This window comes from Adiantum capillus-veneris, chromosome 18, assembly GCF_014529385.1.
Source record: "Adiantum capillus-veneris isolate H3 chromosome 18, ASM1452938v2, whole genome shotgun sequence".
In the NCBI taxonomy this organism is placed as follows: domain Eukaryota; kingdom Viridiplantae; phylum Streptophyta; class Polypodiopsida; order Polypodiales; family Pteridaceae; genus Adiantum; species Adiantum capillus-veneris.
In genome coordinates this window covers 71,146-91,805 of record NC_140948.1, presented here as the reverse complement: position 1 = coordinate 91,805, position 20,660 = coordinate 71,146, and the positions used below count along the sequence as shown (strand labels likewise).

Below are 20,660 nucleotides of genomic sequence, written 5' to 3'. Positions count from 1 at the left end.
AACTTACTTGTACAATAGTTTCTTTGAAATATTCCCAGTTGTTATTGTAGGCTTTGGTAACCTCTTGAAACCGCTTCTTCAAATTTGAACTCACTAACTGATCAAAGGATCTGATCATTACCTCTTTTGGTATCGCTCTTAACTTGGTTTCCAACTCATAATACTCTAGGTAGCCCTCTTGATCATATCCATCAAAGATTCGCCTTTCGTCGTATACCGCATCTAAAGCTGCATCCAAATCTTCATCCATTTCATTCTTCTTCTTCATGGTCTCCATTTCAAGCAGAGATCCTTGAACCAATTGAAGCATCTTCAAAAAATCTGAAACTGTTGACTTATAATTAAAACCATTTGCACTTAACTCTTCAATAAACTTCATCATCTGCTCTAAATTCTCCAGATTCTGCACCTCACACCTTGGCTCATTTCGCATCAGATTCAATGAAGATGTCGGGGGATATGTGTTTGAAACTTGAGCCGACGGGCGTCTGGCTCTGAGAGGTGTGAAAGAGAAAGAAGAGCAGACAGTTCTGGCAATCACAGTGATCATCAATTAATTAAGTTATAAGTTTGAGTACAACTTAATCTTTAGCCAAGGCGAACTGTTAACATCACCATCACTTGGATCATCTGATAACTAGGAGTTTAAGCTCCCATTTTATAGGATTAACTTGGTCATTAAAGACACTAAGACTTAACAAGATAATTAGTCAATCTCTAATTGATGACGATGATGGTAATTTTCTTCTGTCACTTTATCTGCTTCAATTGCCCTTGGATTTTGCAAAACTCCTTCCTACTCTTTGTGTCACTCTTTTCCAGCTTCTTATCCATTCTTATGTGCAAAAAATATCGAGCTTCGATAGCTCTAACCCTGCTTATGCACGAGAAAGAGGTATCCTTCCCCGATTGTTCGAGCTCTCCCTTGCCGAGGGCCTTGCTTGTTTCCGAGAACAAGAAAAAGAGAGCGTCCTCTTCTTGCTCATGCATGAGAGAGAGACGACCTTCTCCTCCTCCGACTTCTCAAGATTCTTCAAGAACAAGAGAAAGTGGCTTCTTACTTAGTTCCGCGAGTGAGAGAGAGAAATGGTTCCTGCTTCCTTCCTTCACATACGAGATCTCCTAGTTCCCTCTTCCCCTTGAACTTGCTTATGATGCCTTTATGCGCTTCAACTTTGAGCCCTTTCCTTTTTCTTACCAACGACAATGAGAGAGAGAGAGAGAGAGAGAGAGAGAGAGAGAGAGAGAGAGAGAGAGAGAGAGAGAGAGAGAGAGAGAGAGAGAGAGAGAGAGAGAGAGAGAGAGAGAGAGAGCCTGAAACTTCTTCTTCTTCCTCCCTCGCTTCACCAAGATTCTTCTCTTTTCCTTATTGCTTCAAGGTCCCGAGAGAGAGAAAGGGACACACACACACACACACAGAAATCCTTCTTTGCAGTCTTTTTTCCTCTTGAGGTCAAGAACGAGAGCAAGAGATGAAGTCGTCCTTTTCTTGCCTGCTTCATCTCCCTCCTTTCCTTCATCCTCTTCCTCTCCATAAATAACTCCCCTTGCTACCCACCGACGGCACCATTGGTGATCGGGTGCATGAAACTTCCACTACTAGCCGAGGCTGGTGGAGGATGGAGGTGCATTGAACGCGGTGGGGATGGCCCCAAATCTGGTCACCCTGCCAAGCTCAACACATTTGCCTTCATGGCCCAACCGGTTTGAGGCTTGAGCTAGCCTATGCAAGAAAAACCCTCTCCCCCCTTGTTGCTGTTAGTTGTTCGCTGCCTATCTGCACGCCTTGGCTCCTCTTTTTCCCTTTTTCCACTCACGTCTACATTAGTGTAGGGTGGTTCTTTTAATTGGCAGGCGGCCACTAGACCCTTAGCTTTGGGCGACCACTTGCTTTTGGGAGGCCATGGCTTCATAGTGGGCGGCCATTTCCCATGTAGTGACACCACACTTGCCATATATATTGGCCAAGGACCGGCTCGCACGACATTTGGCATCTATCCCCTCATTTGGCATACAATCAAAAAATTGTCTCGCACAACATCTTCTTCCAACAGTCCTTGACTAAGCACCATCTCGTATAATGCCACATGCCTTTAAGATGCAGGTATAGGTGATTGCATTCATCGAAAGCCCGGGGATTCACCATACAAAACTTATTGCACCAGGGGAGGGTTTTTTTAAACCAAGTAGACCCCTAATAATTTATCTCCCAAGCTTAAAAACAAGGGAGGGGGGTATCACATTTATGGGGGGGGTGGGGGGGGACCTCACTCGGGCTGATTACTTATAACGATTGGTCATGAGTGTGCACTAGAACTCATATGAATTTAAGGGAATTTGTTTTTCAGGTGACACATCAAATTTTACATCAAGCCAATCATAGAGAAGGGCTGATTTGGAGTAGGTCAAGCGTTGATTTACACCAGCTTTGGATGGGTCAGAATTGAATGAGTAGCTAGAGTGCAGGCTGATCGAGCACATAGATTGGAATTTAAACTAAGACAATTGAGGGTACATCTATTTATCAACAAAAGTGGTTCCTTAGTACGCTGCCAATCACTATGCTACACATTCTTTGACTAGTTTTACTCAGTTAGATTATGTGAGACCTAAATTTTATATGTAAGATAGGGGTATGATAGTTTTCTTCATTGATTGTCATATAAGCATAAAAAGGGGGGTCATATTCCCTAGTATGAGCTGTATATAGGGGTTTTATCAAAGTTGTCCACTCGCACGTGGCATCCCATTTTGTATAAAGAGTGAATCCCCTGGGGCCGAAAGGCATTCTCTTCGCAATCGGTTAGAACTTTGTCGAGCTTCTTTGCCACAACCTTATCAACATCCAGTAGCCCCTAAATGAAAATATCGTCTCGAATTTCATTTCTCATATCAGTGTCTTGAATAATGTCAAAAATTCATCCAACTCAGCAATGCCGACAATTGACATCGGTCTCAAGCTGCGCCCGGACTCTTTCTGACGAGCTGTAAATTCTTGTAGACTTCTCAAGCTTCACAGAACACATACAAACCTTGCTGAGGCTCTAAAATTCCTTGATGGCAGACCGACCAAGGTGACCAACCTGGCACAAAACTAGTCCCCGAGAAAACATAAACTGGTAATTAATTAGATTGTTCAAGTATTCAAAATTTTCATGATAGTAGCATTCATTGCATGCCACTTTCAAGAACCCACTACTCTTCTATTTAATGATGATTAAGACAACAGTTCATTTTAAACCTCTTAAATTCAAAATTCTGTGTACAATTGACATCTGTTCTACATATATATGCAAGATACATCTACCTGAATTGAAAGACAATTCATCATATTTTTTGCAGATACCTGATATGTATGATGTCATATGTGTCCGTTGTAAACAAAGATATTGTGAAGCCTTCACAAACGGCATATTTAACAGCAGAACAAACTTGTCCCTTTTAAGTAAACACATCCTGGGCTTCGATATCAATGAAGTTCTCCTAGAATACATTATCCATGTCTTAACTTCACAGCAGACATGAATTGATTTGTTAAAAAAAAATACAAAAACTTTTTTCAGTACAATGATAACCATGTCTTTTAACTTGATGCCAAACATGAGTTAATTTGTGATTAAACATTGAAGGTCAGCACAAGGCAGAAGCTTAACACTCTCTCAAGTGGCACAATAGCAGATAACAAAAACTACCACTAATTCAGGCTAAGCATGATGGTAGGAAATAATTGGCCAATAATTGACCTTTTCTACATGTTACTTAGGCACAAAGCAAAGAAGCTCGTGCCTCGAAGCACAAATGACCCCAGCCATGCTGAAGACTAGATGTGCTTTTCAGATATTTCAATGATTCCAGCTTCACTCAAATAAATAGGCTTTGAAAAGGAAACAACATTATTCCAAGCAGACACCTCAATGATCACTTTCCTCCAACTCAAGAAACAACTCCACTAGAACAAATTTGAGGCACTTAACAAGGTTGCCCCGCTCCTCTGAACAGAGTGAAGCTAAGTGAAAACCAACGGCATCTTCTATGATGGCACTGCAAGTACATAAAAGATGATCATCATCCAAAGAAACAGAAGGGCATTATTAACTCCGAAAGGTAAAGAACAACACATCATCTTAAAAATGAGAACTTACAGTCATAGCAACAATTTTCTCAGGTAGCTCTTTGATATCCACATAAAAGCGCTCTTGGACCTACACCCATGCAAAATAACGAGTTCTTATTCTGCTACAAAGAAGACTTATCTTTTAAATATTATGCAAAAAGACATCACAAAACAACTCTACCACCAACAACCTGAGTCGGATTCTTGTGACTAGCTTGTTTGTAATATGTTAATATGCGTAGGAAAATGTTTCTGTAGGATGATTGAGGTGAATGGAGCATTCCAAGCGGCTTCAGACTGGACTTTTTCTTTGTAATGAAAGGTTTGCACAAGATTGCAATGCATCACAAAGAGGCCACAAAGGGAGGAAATCTATATTCCGAGCGAACAAAATCGAGCAACACATTTTTTCGAGAAAAGCTTGTCAAAAACTTGATACAAATACAAATATTTTCTTGCTTAATCTCTCTAGGCTAACAAAAAATAGCTTGTCAAGGGCATGATGGTATGTTAAAACTCTAGCTCCTCCTTGCCCCTAGAATAGCTCTAGTTTTGTTGGTGTAGCATGATGCACAAACTCATGATTAGCACACAAAAAAACACAAAATACATGTGTTTGCTTTGCTTGCATGTTTCAAACCAATGCAATCCTATCAAGGAACACCTTGATTATTTTTGAGCTTTAATCTCTCATGTTTTCCATCTTCAAATTTACAATGAAAAGATCTATGTTGTGCTCCACTTTGCCTTGAAGGTGGCTAGTGGTAGGTGCTACTGCATTGCTACCTCAACATCTCAACCTCCCATAGAAGAAGGCAAGTTTCTTCATCCACAACCTATGTCTCAAGGGTAGGCCAAGGAGGTCTAACAATCGCTTCATCAATATTTCAAGCATGAGTGTTGCTCTTGTTGCAAAACCACAAAAATCCCTCCACAAGCCCTCTCTCTTGGTTTTGTGCCCATTACTAGATATTTCCTCCTACCCCAAAATTAGGGTTTTGAAAACCCATTTTTAGCATTACTTGAGCTTGTATTTATAGATCTACCATGCAACATGCATTCTTACTAGGGAGAACATCGAAACATGTAATTTCTTGCCATGTTTTTTTCAACAAATTGCCAAGATTGTTCTAGGCAGATGCTATTTTGGCCATATCTTTAACTCAAGTCTATGGTTGTATATTTCAAGAGTTTCTTTTGGATCAATAAAGATTGGAGGTGTTTTGCGTACACTCTTTTCACTTATTGAATCTCTATCATCTCTGTTCTTGAAATTTGCATTTCAAAAACTATCGATTGAGTTGTATCTACTAGTCTTTTACTAGAGGGAGTCTCAGATTGTTTGCTCATAAATTAGGTTGCAAGGTTTGTCATGATTGGTCTTGTGGATGTCTGCATGTCCTTCAAGTAAGTATTGTAATGCACACTTTGTAGCACTACCAAAGACGTATTTGCACATGTGGATTCATAAAGGCCTATGTTTGATTTGTCACATATTGAAACATGTAAACTTGCATGTTTTCCTCCTTCTCAAGTATCTTTTTCTTGGCTCCACCAAAGTAGAGATTGCATATTGCAATTCATTTTCCATTGCCTCATCTAGCATTAATTCTCTAAATTTAGGGCTAAGAAAACCTTTATCAACCACAACTTTATTAATCATGTTCCATAACTCAAGCATGCTCCACAACTTTATTAAGCATGTTCCATAACCAACAAAAGGTGTAGCTTGATGCTCGATGAACTCAACCTTCTAAAACTAGGAAAATTCATGATCTAGAGTGTAAAACATTTTGTTTACTTCATTGTAGTCGAGTTCAAGATTCACATGCTCACCAAACAATGTTAGTGATCTCAATGAAAAATTGGAGTCTCTCAACTATCGATCATAAGCACCAATTTTTGCCCACGTGTAGGGCCATAGATGGTAATATGCCGACCCATTTTTTGGCCTGAGCTTCTTGTAGAGAAAATATGACATTGCTTCATGCATAGAAAAATTAGATTGTCAAAAGATGAGATTTATTCTTGAGAATGGTAAAATAGTAGTATAATATGTGACACCCCAATTGGAAGTAAACTTGGCCCGAAGTCTCTTTTTCAACAAGTCTTAGGTAATGTGAAAGAGAATGTGATCAAGACACCAACATCTTTTTGGTCTTGCTCTTGTGTGACTATGGAACTCTTCCTTGACTAGCCCTTTGGTCATGTGCAACACTTGGTGTTCTACTTTGCTCTTGTGTGACTATGGAAGATTTTCTCTCTCCCTTGACTAGCCCTTCGGTCATGTGAAAAACTTGGGATTTTATCTTGTGGCTGGGTGCTTCTATCTCTCATTGAGCTGTTGGCTTTTCACAGCTTACCCAACACCCACCAAAGCTCCAAATATTTCACTTCAGCAATTGCATACATTAGTTTTGGACCCCTCACAAATTGGCTACTTTTGCCTTCATTTTTCCCTCTCCTTCCTTCTCTATCATGCCCGAGACAGTGCACAAAATTGTCCCGTGCCGGCGCGGCACTGTTTCATGCAATGTAACGTGCTGGAAAGTGTGCCTCGGCTTAGCCTTGAACCGGTTGAGAAATCAAAAAATCTGATAGAAAATAGAGTTAAATTGCAAAAGATCCAATATTTTTTGAAAATTTCCTCTCCGATCTACCCTAAAGGGAATTTTGTGTGTCTGCAAAATTGGATTTTTCCCGAACATTGATGCAATGTCTTGGGCATGCCTGAAATGGAAGGCCATAAGGAGCAAGACCATTCATATTGGTTGGTTCATGTCTTATATTAGTCATTGTGATCAATCTTTCCATGAGTTGGATGTAGGTGTTGTCGGCCATTTTCTGTAGTGGACTGATGTGCCGTTTATGTGAATAGAAATTCACCTTCTTTGTTGTCATTTATAAGCATGCAAATTTATCGTGGTGCTAGCCTTGAATACCTGATTGTGTCAGCCAATGTGACTTTATTCCAATCATGGCCGGTTGCCTATCATAAAGCATACCGCGCCGGCGCAGTAAGGTTTAGAGCACCAAACTGCAAACCACATCGGACGAAATGAGAAGACCGCGATGCGAAATTTCAATGAGGAAGAAGATTTCCTTCAGCACGAGGGTCGGTAGCTTGGACCTCTTGAGGTACCCTTTCTTGTGCTGCAATTGAGCTTGAGTGCAGAGTCTGTAGAAATACTTAAAGCTGCCCTTCAGTTGGAGTAGAGCCATGCAGCCTTGAGGGGACGAGAGAGAGAGAGGGCCAGATTTGTGTGCAGAGTACTTCCTCCCATAGGTAACCTTGAGAGGCCACCTCTCTCCATCGTTGGCTCATACAGCTTGCATGTGCAAGTGAATCGCCATCAAGCTTCTCAAACACGCGAGCAAAGAGTTCACACAGGCCCTAATCCTCAGCATGGTTAATTTGCAATCTCTGCCAGTACTGTGTCCTAAAGTATGCCGTGTCGGTGCGATAAGGTTTCGAGCACGAAACCAGGGCAAGCCGCTTCTGCCCGTACTGTGTCCTAAAGCATGCCGCGTCGGCCCAGGAAGGTTTCAAGCACCAAACGAGGGCAAGCCACTTCTAATCCTCAGCATTGCTCATCTATGCTCCTATCTGCCCATATTGTGTCCTAAAGTATGCCGCGTCGGTGCAGTAGTGTTTCGAGCACCAAAGGAGGGAAAACCGCTTCTAGTTACGTAGCAATGTGTGATGTAAAAGTTCAGATTTTGCAGTGCTTGAGGGACGAGGCATTCTAAGGACCGTGTGGGAATCAACTCTCAAAAGGATTTCTTTGCCCTGATCTCTGACGTCGGTACTCTGCCCGAAGGTATAACGCGTGGGCGCGGTGGTGTTTCAAGCTCAAAACGGTAGAGATAGAGGCATTGTTGAAGATGGCTCCAAGAGCTTCTCTGCATGTGTTGTACATGATAGACTATAAGTGTTCAACATAGAGAGAGAGAGAGAGAGCCCAATATTATAACATGGAGGGCTACTCTATCAAACTGTCCATGGAGCCCGATACATTGTGGTAGATAGAGTACCTCTCCAGCTTGCAAACAACTCAAGGCCATTACTCAGTTGGGTCACCTGGTGAACATCAACACATTGGCTCGCTTGGAGCTACATCTTTGGCTGTAGCAGGAGGCCATGATGCACCTTCTCTGCAACTCCCTTTTCTTCAATTCTGGGCCTGAGACAGTGAGAGTACCCCATTTTCTTCTGAGTGCATCCCTCCATGTGGGAATATAATCGCATCATGGCCCATTAATGTGCTCATATTCATGAGGTGCTTCCTCTTCTCGCTGAGCTATTATGTGGTCTATGAGTAAAGGATTATGCACCGGACTCTTCCATAGTAGTCGTACATCAGAACAGTGCATGATGCGGCAGGGAATTATGACAACATGGACTCCTGGTCCAATGTGATCGGCTTTCATAGTGTAGCAACTACGTACTATATGGCAGGAGCAGGGGATTGTGCAGCTAGACTATGACCGTTAGAATGGCATCAAGGATTTTAAGATTATTTTGCTTAGAGCGCCTTCCCATAGAGTCTCCAAATTCGCCCCGCTGAGCGGGCCTTCGCAACGACTTGCGTTTCCCATACACCCGACTAAACTGCCGAAAAGGTTGAAGCCGCTGCTAGTCTGGTGGGTGGTTGAACCACTCCCCACAATGGCCGCCGTGCATCTTGACCGGGGGGAGAAGGTAACTCACTAACTGTAGGCCAGTGACCTTCATAGCGTGACCTGCAACGGCTAGCTTGGAAGGTAGGTGTCAACTGTTTAAACTTTATCCACAGCCAATACCCGGTTGCAGCGGTGCGTATGGGAATGGCGGTATTTAGATGGCACCACTCTCCACACTAAGCATGCATTCTACTGGCCGCGTTTTTGTCCGTGTTATAGGAAGGCGCTCTTAGCCACATGTCTGCATGGTCGGAGAGGTATACATGCGACGTGCTGTTCGAGACAATGTTTGGGAAAAATGTGCCTCAGCTTAATATCGTGCCGTTTTCAATTTCAAAAATGCCGATTGACTCCAAGAGGAAGAGGACAAATTCCGTCCCAAAATAGAGAAAAATAGTGTAAAAACCCTAAAAATAAACCTAATTCTTTAAAATTTGCTCTTGGCAAATTCAAGAAAAGGAGTTTGGAAAAATGATTTTTCCCAAACATTGGTTCAAGGATATGCCTGCAGAAATTCTCAAGAGTGTGCTGGCGCCTCTCGTGCACATGTATCCGCACACAGGTTTGTGCGAGGCAGTTGTGACACAGCCAACACATAATATAATGTATCTATACTATGACCCATTTGGAGCAAATGGGACAACTGGTGGTGTAGTATCAATGACATTGGACATCTTTTTGACTGGGCATGATGAGGTAGTAAACAAAAGGAAAGTTTCCAGCGCAGAGAGAGAGAGAGAGAGAGAGGGGGGGGGGGGGGGGGGGGGCACTCTAGGCTTTCTACTGTCGCTCTCGCCTCCCTTACTATTTCCTTCCATGCCGAATGGAAATGACAGTGCCCCATTAAACACACACACACACACACACACACACACATAGATGCCCATTCATAATTCTTGTGTAGAACATATATGGAGGTCCATGGGGCGTGACCAAAGAGGAGGTTGTACTGAATCAACAGTTTGTATCTCTAGTTTCAAAACTCTCTTGAAGAAAATAATGAAAATCTCAATGCAAAAGACACGATCCCTCCCTTTGTTGCCACGAGGCTTTCTACAGAGGGCTCTCTCCATTATAATAGCTAGATTTCTATTAAGGGTTCCAATTCTGCAATGCAAAGGAAATTGGCCAAGAGTATGAAGGACAAATTGCTACACTCCCTTTCTTAGAAGATGTTCTATGTTTGGGAGGGGATTCATAGAGCAGTGGATTGGCAGACAACCATCAAAGATAAAAATTGTCGAGTTTTGTCTGATGTGATTGATGCTACAAAGGTTTCAGATATTGCTCTGTTGACAAGTCTGCAACGAAGGAGTTTGTGCTCGTGCACAACTCATAAAAGTAAACCTTTTGCTTATGCTACATTTTTTTTTTAGCACAAATTCAACTTTGCTATTGAATTTTTGGATAAGTCATAAGACATGGACTCTAATCTAGCCGATTTTTCAAGTTAAAACTAATCTAGACATGGAAGGAAATAGTAAGGACAGTAGAAAGCCTAACATCCATCCCCCCCCCCCCTTCTCTCTCTCTCTCTCTCTCTCTCTCTCTCTCTCTCTCTCTCTCTCTCTCTCTCTCTCACACACACACACACACACACACACACACACACACACACACACACACACATGTGGGTCTCGCTCGGTTTTACCATTTGCTCGATAAAGTTTGCTCGGTGTATGGTAAGACTCCCACAAAGGCTACTCTTGCAAAGCATCATCTATCATCTAATCACTCACATTAGTTTGAATTGCTTTGTAAAATACATTTGCTATGCGTTATTGGGCTGGCATTGCGAGAAATGAGAACTAGCTACAACCTCAGCCTTGGAGCCCTGTGCTTCCCTTTACGTGCATATTTTTAAAATATATATGTATATCATTAGGTTAACTATAGACAACCTTCATTCAAAACAATAAGGTGGCAAAAATTCCCATAGCCACAACTTTGTGACTTATATTAGGCAACGAGCACAACCATTAGAGCACTAACAACAAACAAACACAAAATATAAACACAAATTAACCAAAAAAACATGAGCTTGAGCATTAGTCTATTTTTTTATAAAAAAATACATGAGCAATTTTTTTGCAACAACATGGCACAACAATACACAAAGCAATTCAAATTCACCTTGACTTTTGAGCATCAAAAACCAGCCCACTTTTTGAGAACCAAAGAAGACTAAGTAACTCAGATTAAGTAACATCTGAGAACCCCAATTAACATGAGCCTAAGTGGAAAGAAGAGGAACAAATGGGAACCTTGTAATGACGCCAAAAACATCTGAAAGGATACTAAAAATTGAGACTAAGTTGCAAGAAGAGGAAGAACATTGAAGCTGTCACATCACAAAAAACAGGCAGAGTGTTGTTGATGTGTGGAGCACTGCATCACTGCTCCCTAGGGCCTCTGTGCCAACTCTTGCAAGCTTGCTACAAGAGAACAATAAAAATCGATCGGCAGTGATAACAAAACTAAAAAAAATGCAATTTGCTTCACACTTACCAAGAGGAGTGAAAAGGGCCACGAATGGTCAAAATCTGTGGACAACAAACTTAAGCATGAGCATAAGAGTTTCAAAAATGGAAATGACACATTATCAAAATGCAAGCGCTTTACAACTGGGCAGAGTGTTCCTCCATGAGATAATGCCCTTATGCATGGACCCCACCTAGCCCACTTGCTACTTTCCTCCCCCCCACTTTGCACAATGGCTAGAGCCGCAACACAAAACTTGCAGTTCAAATAATCTTAATCCCACCTTCGTCAACAATTGCAAAATATCAAACAAGGTTTTCCACACTGATCTCATGAGTGTCGATTTGCAAGGGCACTCAGACTCTGGAGCCCCGAAGTCCCAACCAACAAGCGAGAACAAGAGACTTGCCTCGAAACTCAATCAAATGGTTGAACGACGACTTGCTGGCAGATTCTGAGGATGTCTTAAAGGAGAGATCGAAGGAAAATTTGAGAGTGCGTTTGCAGAGAACTGTACAACCGAGAAAGCATGGGAGAGTGCTAGTTTGGCATGGCACACGTGGGAACCACCATGGTGGCAATGTTGTTAGATGTCTAGCATGGTGGTCATGGCCACAACACACACACACACACATCCAGTGGCCCATGATTGTGCCTGGGGGGGGGGGAGAGAGAGAGAGAGAGAGAGAGAGAGAGAGAGAGAGAGAGAGAGAGAGAGAGAGAGAGAGAGAGAGAGAGAGAGAGAGAGAGAGAGAGATGCATCTCTAGATAATGGCTTGTGGGATTCCTTATCACTATGTTGTGCTTTATATCCTTAACAATAAATGCACAACAGACAAAGCGTTATACCAAGATTTCAATAAGAGAAACCTCGCCACACCACTAACCTCAAAAACGCAGACAAATATCCAAGTTGCCTTTGCTGCATGTTCTCCACGCAAGATGATCATGAGCTTTTGAGTGTAGGCTCACACCCAGTGAGAGGGATTGACAAGTTGAGACACAAATAACAATCTTGGGACCAACAATGCAGCAAGGCAAGGATAATGTGATCTGAGGCAAGCTAGGTCAACATGTCGACGACGTCAGACTTGGGGGGACCACAACCAAAGGTATGCCCATGCATCTGAGGCCTTGAGGGCTGAAGTTCTTGAACTAGCCTGAGTGGAGCACAAGCCACCCTCACAGGCTCCTTTCACATCCTAGATAGCGCACTTACGTCGATAGTGGATGGGCGGAAAATTGCATGCAAAAAGGCCTTGCGGTCCCTCATTTGAAGAAAAAAATCCTCTCTTGCAACGTTGGAGGATGGTAATCAACACCTTGCCCTATCGTCGACCTTCAGTTAACTCTCCTGCAAGCAAGAAAGAAACACACTTAGATGCCTGCTCTATCTAAGAGGGAAAATAAGGTAGCCTAAAAAAACACAACTCACTCACATGAGAGAAACTAGCAATAAGCTCTTCATGGATAGAGCCTCCGATAGTCCAAGCAGGAAGTGCAACATCATGGCATACGGGGGAAGAGCCCACACAGAGAGAAGTTCCATGGCTGGAGAGGCCATCCCAAACGTAGCGCTATGGAGGAGTGCATAGTCAAAAATCTCTCATAACCCTAACATAGTCTTTAGTGCAATCCCATCACCCGTGACCCGATGCGATAAGACCCATCCCACCACTCATGAAAATGTTAGGAAGGTTGCCGTTAGCATCCATGATCCCACGTTGGCAAACCACGTGGATCATTCACAGAGGAAAAGAAAGAGAGGGGCATCAGGCATGTCACATGTGTGCTTGCAAACACATGCACGACCACCCCGATCCTTTCACGGAGGAAAAGAAAGAGAGGGGCATCAAAGGCTACGCACATGAGATCTTCAAAACACAGATAGTACTTAAGCCGGGAATTCAGGAGGCTACCGCAGAAACCCTTTTGCGCACATGAGAGCACTTAACCCGTGAAAATCACTCTCTCCTATTTTTCTTAGCACCTGGAATGTAGGGCCGCAACGTCTAACTGTGTAGCAAGCCCTACTTAAACGCATTTGACGCAGTGACAGTAAGATTCTAGCCAGGTCACGGTTTTTAGCCGCAGTGGTGGAATCTCAGGCTCATGTGTGCACCCTTTTAGGCATGTGTACTTGCAAACACATGGACGACCACCCCTATCGTTTTAAACTAATATTATATATATATATATATATATATATCCTTTCCTTTGTAAATGAGCAATGAACATTCACTTGATATTGGAAACTCAAGACATGTCCATCGTTAGATTTACACACTCTCAATTTAAATGAGTGCCCACTATCTTGTTTCAACCAATCAGCATTTTTGGCCTATCAAAAAATGCTTGAAAATACAACTCAATCTTTTTTCTATTTTAGTCAGCAAAAAGAGAAGACATCTCTATAGCCTTTGCCCTTTGGGCAGGCCAAAATTTACATATGAGATTTTTCACTAACTAAAAGGGAACACATCAATATGGCCTTAGCCCTTTGGGCAGACAAAAAAGAAAGCGTCTTTATAGCCTTTGCACTTTGAGCAGGCCAAAAAGGGAACACATCACTATCGCCTTAGCCCTTTGGGCAGGCCAAAAAAGTGATGAAATCACGATGCCTGCAAAATGACCATTAGGAGATGTACATAATTAAAAACAAGACACAGAGATAGAGGGTGAGGCTCAGTCAACCTTGGTGCCCTTCCGAGCCTGAGGCTACCCGACTGCTGAGGGCTATTGTGCAAGCTTCTGCGAGTTGTTGGCATATGATACCACGAGCAGCAGGGCATTGAGAGAGGGCACTACTGAGTAACTGAGGGCAAGCCACACTAAGCAACTTTTTTTTGTTAATGAGCAGAGTAGGGTGGTGCCCATTTATTTTTTAAGGAAATCTCACCAAATCCCTCTATTTCACACTTTCCATCTAGACAAGAGAGGGGATAGAGAGGGTGGTTGGAGGATGTGAGTGTAGGCGACATCTTGCATGTGGGCCGATGCAAGTGCTGACAACTACCATGGGTGGAGCTGGTGAGAGCTATAGAAGGGTGCTCCTCTCTCTCTCTCTCTCTCTCTCTCTATATATATATATATATATATATATTTTGCATGGGGTGGATGGGGCTACTCTAAGTCTGTGTGTGTGTGTGTGTGTGTGTGGACTGGACTGGAGACAAGACCCTCGCATGCAAAAGCAAGGCAAGGCATGGGCAGGCTCCGTGCTATGCACTCTCTCTCTCTCTCTCTCTCTCTCTCTCTCTCTCTCTCTCTCTCTCTCTCTCTCTCTCTCTCTCTCTCTCTCTCTCTCTCTCTCTCTCTCTCTCTCTCTCTCTCCCATGAGTTTTTCAGCATTTAAGGACAGGAAGGTGCAGCTTGGCAAGAAATGGAAATCAGTGTCGGGCTACAGAAGCTGGAGAGCTGGACTCAACTACATAGAGTTCGTAATGTGACTTGTGGGTTATGCCTTCTAGCAACGCACTCTTATCAAGCATATAAAGGGGATGCATGCCTTATCATCGTCATCCTCCCTCCATGAGCTGCAAATCACATTTTCTAACATGGGTGTATTTTACTAGTAGCTTTCCTAAATGGAAAAGATAATGTGAAGGTTTTCCCCCCCCTTGAACGTGGTAAATTATTTGGAAAAAAAGACCCTTTTTTCATTTGGAAATGTGTCGTGAAGTTCTTATGATGTGTGTGTCAACTTCTTCATAAACGAGAGCATAGACAATCTGTGAAAATTCAAATGTAGAAGTAATCCAAATGTAGAGGTCATCTTTGCAAGTATGTGGACATGGGGGGGGATGCATCCCGGGGTGAAGCGTTTGGGAAACCCTAAGGATGCAAGTGTAGCGGTCCTTCATGAGGGAGAGAGACACTTTATCTGTGTCGAGGGAAAGACTCAAAATGGGTGTGTACGACAAAGTTGAATACTAAATCTCACAAGAGGGGCAACCCATAGAGATTAGAAAGCAAGAAATGGACCTTTTTAAACAGAGGTGAGAGTTTAAGAGTGGGCTGCATTGGCGGCAATGGCTAATCTCGGCACTCACATATGGCACATGTGCACATTTGCAAAATGGGAAGGGGTACCATACAATCCCATTCATAAGGATCAATCGTCCACTTTAGAAGGCGCCAGCAAGGTGATTCTCTGTGGTCAAATTACCTCTTGTTGTGTTTCTCCTACTTCTTGGTTAGAGTCAGCAAAGAGAGACAATGTGGCATGCTCTAAGGTTCTCACTGCTCAGCACTCACAGACTCACAAAGAAAATCTTTGAAGATGTGGGATGAGAAAATCTGACAGAGCTTGTGTCACGTTGTGAGCGGGATGAAAACACACACAGCGCCTCTATAACGACCCGACACACACTCTTGGGAAGATACACACACACACTATGGGGCACCACTCGGCTTAGACAACACACCTGGCCGAGACAGGGAACACACCTCTGGAGTGAGAGGAGAGAGACTATCCACTTGCCCACTCCACACAGACACACACACACACACACACACACACACACACCCAAAAAACTCAGCTCAAAAGATGAGAATTTCTGATGTTTAGATACAAATGAGCTTGGGCCAACACCAATGGGGCAAACAACTCACACAATATGGGTAAAAGATACCAGATACAATCACAAACTGGAGCAGAAACTTCGCTCATAGGAGAAACTTACACAGCCAAAACAGAAAAAAAAGAGGGAGGAATTTGGAAAAATGGACAGTGCCATCGCGTCCGGAACTGCCCAAAACCCCAGTCTACAATGTCAAAGTGCTCAAATCCGACGTCGGATGAGCAGTTTACGGCTAAAACAGGCTCCAAAATGAGCAAAAACACACCTGCAGCTGTTCCTCCTCTCTTCTCCACGTTTTTTCTGGTCTTCTCTGAGTTTTTTCAGTTCCCACACTTAGCTTTATCACTTGGGCACCCTTGGCCTTTTAGATGACCTCAAACGGACCCCGAACAGGCCAAAAACTGACCTCGCAGTGCATAGTTGTCACCTTTTTGCATCATTCGCACACCTGGCACTCAACTTTTTTCCAATAATGCATCTCGCCACCACGTGAAGTGGCCCCAAAAAGTGGTCCTAATGATGACCTTTCTGCATAACTCTCACAAGAAAACACCCACGTTGTGTCCGTCCTCATCCGCGTGCAAATATTGACCTCGTTCGCCCTCCTGACGCCACTAGATGCCATCTGACGCACCTGCTGACCTCACGTCGTCGGCCCGCGGATAGCTTCCTCGAGAAGTTTTACGCGCTACCAACTCCTCCTTATTGTAGAAAAAACACACTAGTACTGATAATAGTGAAAATCGATGCACTATGTACATGATGTCCTACCTATACACATGTGGGCCCCACGTAACCACCTGGCTAAGGAAAATGGGCAATCCTTTATTTGATGCACAATGCATGTATATGTACATATGCGCAATCCCTTGCTCCAAAAAACTCCTGACATAATTTGCCCATCCCCTAGCCTGCTAGATCATTCATGATCAGCAGCAGCAAAGAGAGATATGAGACTCGCCGCATCACAGGTCTCCTCATCCCTCACCAACACTGCTTGATCCATAGACAGCTCATCTTGCTCCACCATCATCAATCTAGCATGATACAATTTAAGACGCAACCCATTTACCCTTGACTTATGTAGAAAACCATCCAGGTTAGCCAGCTGATATGTGCCATTTGGAAAACACTCCACTACCTTGAAAGGGCCTTCCCACTTAATTTGGAACTTGTTTTGGAAGGTGTTGTCCAGCTTACTATTGTAGCGCAAAACCAAGTCATGTTTCTTGATACCCTTACTTTTAACCTTTTCATTTATCTTTGCCAAAGCCTTATCCTGCATCTGCCCATAATGCTCCAATGCGCTCATCCTATCCAACTGGACCTCTTGTAACTGCAAGAGCCTCTCTTTGAATGCATCACTAGGCGACCCAAGCAACTTCTCTAACATCTTGACCGCAGGCAACTCTACCTCCACAGGCAATAGTGCTTCCTTTCCATACACTAAATGAAATGGAGTAAACCCTGTACCTGTCTTCACCGAAGTACGGTAAGCCCATAATGCACTAGGCAATTCCAAATCCCAATTCTTTCCTTGGTGCTCTGTCACTTTAGAAAGAATTTGTACCAACTCACCATTGAATCTTTCATTTAAGCCATTACACTGCGGGTAATAAGGAGTGATATGCTGGTGCCTAATCTTCATCTTTGTGCATAAGAAGTCTAGCAGTTTAGCTCTAAATCCTGGCCCCTTATCTGAAAGTAGCTCTAATGGCACCCCAAACTTGCAACATATTTCATCATACACAAATTTTGCCACATCCTTTGCAGTGATCTGTTTTACTGCTATAGCCTCTGCCCATCTAGAAAGATAGTCCACTGCCGTCAAAATATAACTTTTGCCCCTGCTTGTGATAGGTAACGGGCCTATTGCATCAATCCCCCACTTTTCAAACACATCAAACGCCATAATGGTTTTTCGTAGCTCTGGCTTCAACACTCTCTTCCCAAATGCTTGACACCTATTGCAAGACCTACACCAATGGTGAACATCCTTGTGCAAACTAGGCCATACATACCCCTCTTGCAAAATCTTATGCAAGGTGATCTTTAGAGCAAAATGGCCACCACATGCTCCTTCATGATTCTCTTCCAACACTCTGTAAAGCTCCTCCCGCCGAGGTACACGTCTCAACACGAGATCAGCCCCTTTCATGTATAAGACATCACCAATCAATTTGTACCTGTATGCTCTACGCACAAAGCCATACTTCTTAGACTTCTGAATCTCCTTTGGAATGATTCCTGTTAGCAAAAACTCCTCTTCTTGAGCCAAACTTTCCCGGCCATGATAAAGAGGTAAATTGGTCCTCAACACGAATAGCTCCCCAATCATGCCTTGAGCTTCTTCATGTGCCTCTCCATTTAGAGCACGTTCAATGTGTCTGATGCTCCATGCTTCGAACTTTTTTAACAAGCCTTTAATTCTGAAGCACATTTCCTTCAATGAGGTGTTCTTGCTCTTCCACACACCCAGCACTTGCTTCACCACTAACAAGGCATCACCTTTTATGCTCAACCTTCGAACCCCATGCTTCAAACAAATGTGTAATCCGGCTTCCAGAGTAGCATATTCAGCCTCATTGTTACTATGAGCATCCAATTTGAACCCTCTCTTGCATACTAGCTTCCCCTCTGGATCATAAAGTGCTATACCCCCTGAAGCTGCATCATGGCTCTTTCTGTATGAACCATCAAAGAACAACACATGTGCATTGCTGATCTGTGGCACTTCTTCAACTACCTTTCTCACCACCTCTTCCTTAACAATAAGGGGATTCTCCTTGTAGGTCAACAAATCAGCTAGGGTAGCCCTTGTACTATCTTCCACTAGAAAAGAGAACTCAAACTCTTGCAGCTCAATTACCCATTTCTTCACCAAATTTGACATGTTAGTACCATTAATTAACTGTGGCAAAAAGGCATAACTCGTCAAGAAAACAAAAGGCCGTGGTAGCAAGTAATGACGAAATCGTCGACAAGCAAATATTACACTGGCCATGACTAGCTCTACTTCCGAGAACTTTCTCTCCGCTACCAACTTCACTCGGCTTGCACAATACACTGGCCTCATATAATGGCTGCCCTTCCCCTTTTGCAATAGCATGGCTCCAATGGCTTCATCCCCTACTGATGGATTTACATAAAACACTTTCTTCCAATCAGGAGCCTGCATGGCTGACAACCCCCCTAACACCTCTTTCACCTCTTGAAACACTTCTTCACACTTTTCATCCCATTGCAATGGATCATGCTTTGCCACTTGCTGTAATGGATAAAGAAGCTGCAAAGACAATGGAATAAACCGTGCCATGTACTTCACTTTGTGTATAAAGGTTGCCAATTTCTTCGCACTCATAGGTGATGGAAGAAGAATAATAGACTTCACCTTATCTGGATCAGCCTCAATGCCATTTTCTGACACCATATGGCCCAATAAATTCACCCTTGGCTGTGCTAGATGACATTTCTTTGGATTTAGTTGTCCTCCACATTCATCATATCGAGCCAATACCATCTGCAGCTTCTCATGGTGATCAACCCTATTGCTATAGACACAGAAGTCATCCATAAAAGCTTTAACACAACTACCAATGAATGGTTCCAACACCCAATTTGCTCTCTCTTGATAGAAGGAAGGTCCATTTGACAACCCAAACGGCAACACTGTGTAGCAATAGCAGCCCCATGGCGTAATGAAAGTTGTCTTTGTGTGGTCTTTAAGAGCAATCTTCAATTGAAAATAGCCTGAAAAACCATCACACACACTGTACCTCTCATAACCTGCCACTGAATCCAAGATCTGATCGATGAATGGAAGAGGATATGGGTTCTTCTTAGTGGCTGCGTTTAAGGGTTTAAAATCCACACAAATTCTCCACTTCCCATCCTTCTTTGGACTGACTACAACTGGACTCACCCATTCTGTGGTCTCCACTGGAACTATGAACCCTGCCTTCAATAACTTGTCCACCTCTACCCGCAAGGCTTCCATTTGCTCTTGACCCATCCTTCTTAGCCTTTGCCGCACTGGCTTAGCACCTTCTTTCAGCTCTATATGCATCTCTCCACCCTTGAACCCTCTGATCTCTTCATATGAAGTAATGAACAAATCAGGAAAACTAGCCAGCATATGCAAAAATATATCCTTCTCCATAGCTGAGAGGTCTCCACTAATCATTTGCGTCATTAATTCCTGCTTCTTTGACAACTCAACCTTGGTTTGCATCAGCCCTTCAATCACTTCATAAGGCCCTTCACTTTCATCTTCAACCTCATTCGCAAATGCAACTAAACCAACCTCCTGGATTTCTTTGTCCATCAAAAGAAATGCAACATCAGCATCCTCGTCACTGCTAGTAGTGCTATCACTGTCCTCATCTGTCACCGTGGAAGATTCTTCATCACTAGACTCATCCTCATCTTCATAAAGCTCCTCTAATAGTTTCCTTGTGTCCATATTATAAAGCTTCTTGGTACTTGTCTTTCCATAGAGGCTAATCGTACCATGTCGCCAATCTTGAATAGCTCCTACTTCACGTAACCATGGTCTGCCCAGTATAATAGGATATGCTCCCAACCCTGCTGGCATCACATGAAAATCAACCACTTCCTTTGCATCATATGCCTCCACTTCTAAGCTCTTTACAACACCTAAGCATTTTACTTTTTGATGGTTTGCCAATCTGATCCGAAAACCTGGCACCCCAGCCACTGTGAGACCCATCTTCTCAACGCATGAGTGTGTTATGACGCATATTTGGGCTCCGCAATCCACATAACCTTGTCCCAAATTT

The 20,660-nt window shown here is 43.1% G+C and overlaps 1 pseudogene; it reads right to left on the bottom strand.

The window, feature by feature from the left end:
- Window positions 1–11,094: 11,094 nt before the first annotated feature.
- Window positions 11,095–12,228, bottom strand: LOC147435121 (uncharacterized; annotated as a pseudogene).
- Window positions 12,229–20,660: the final 8,432 nt, after the last annotated feature.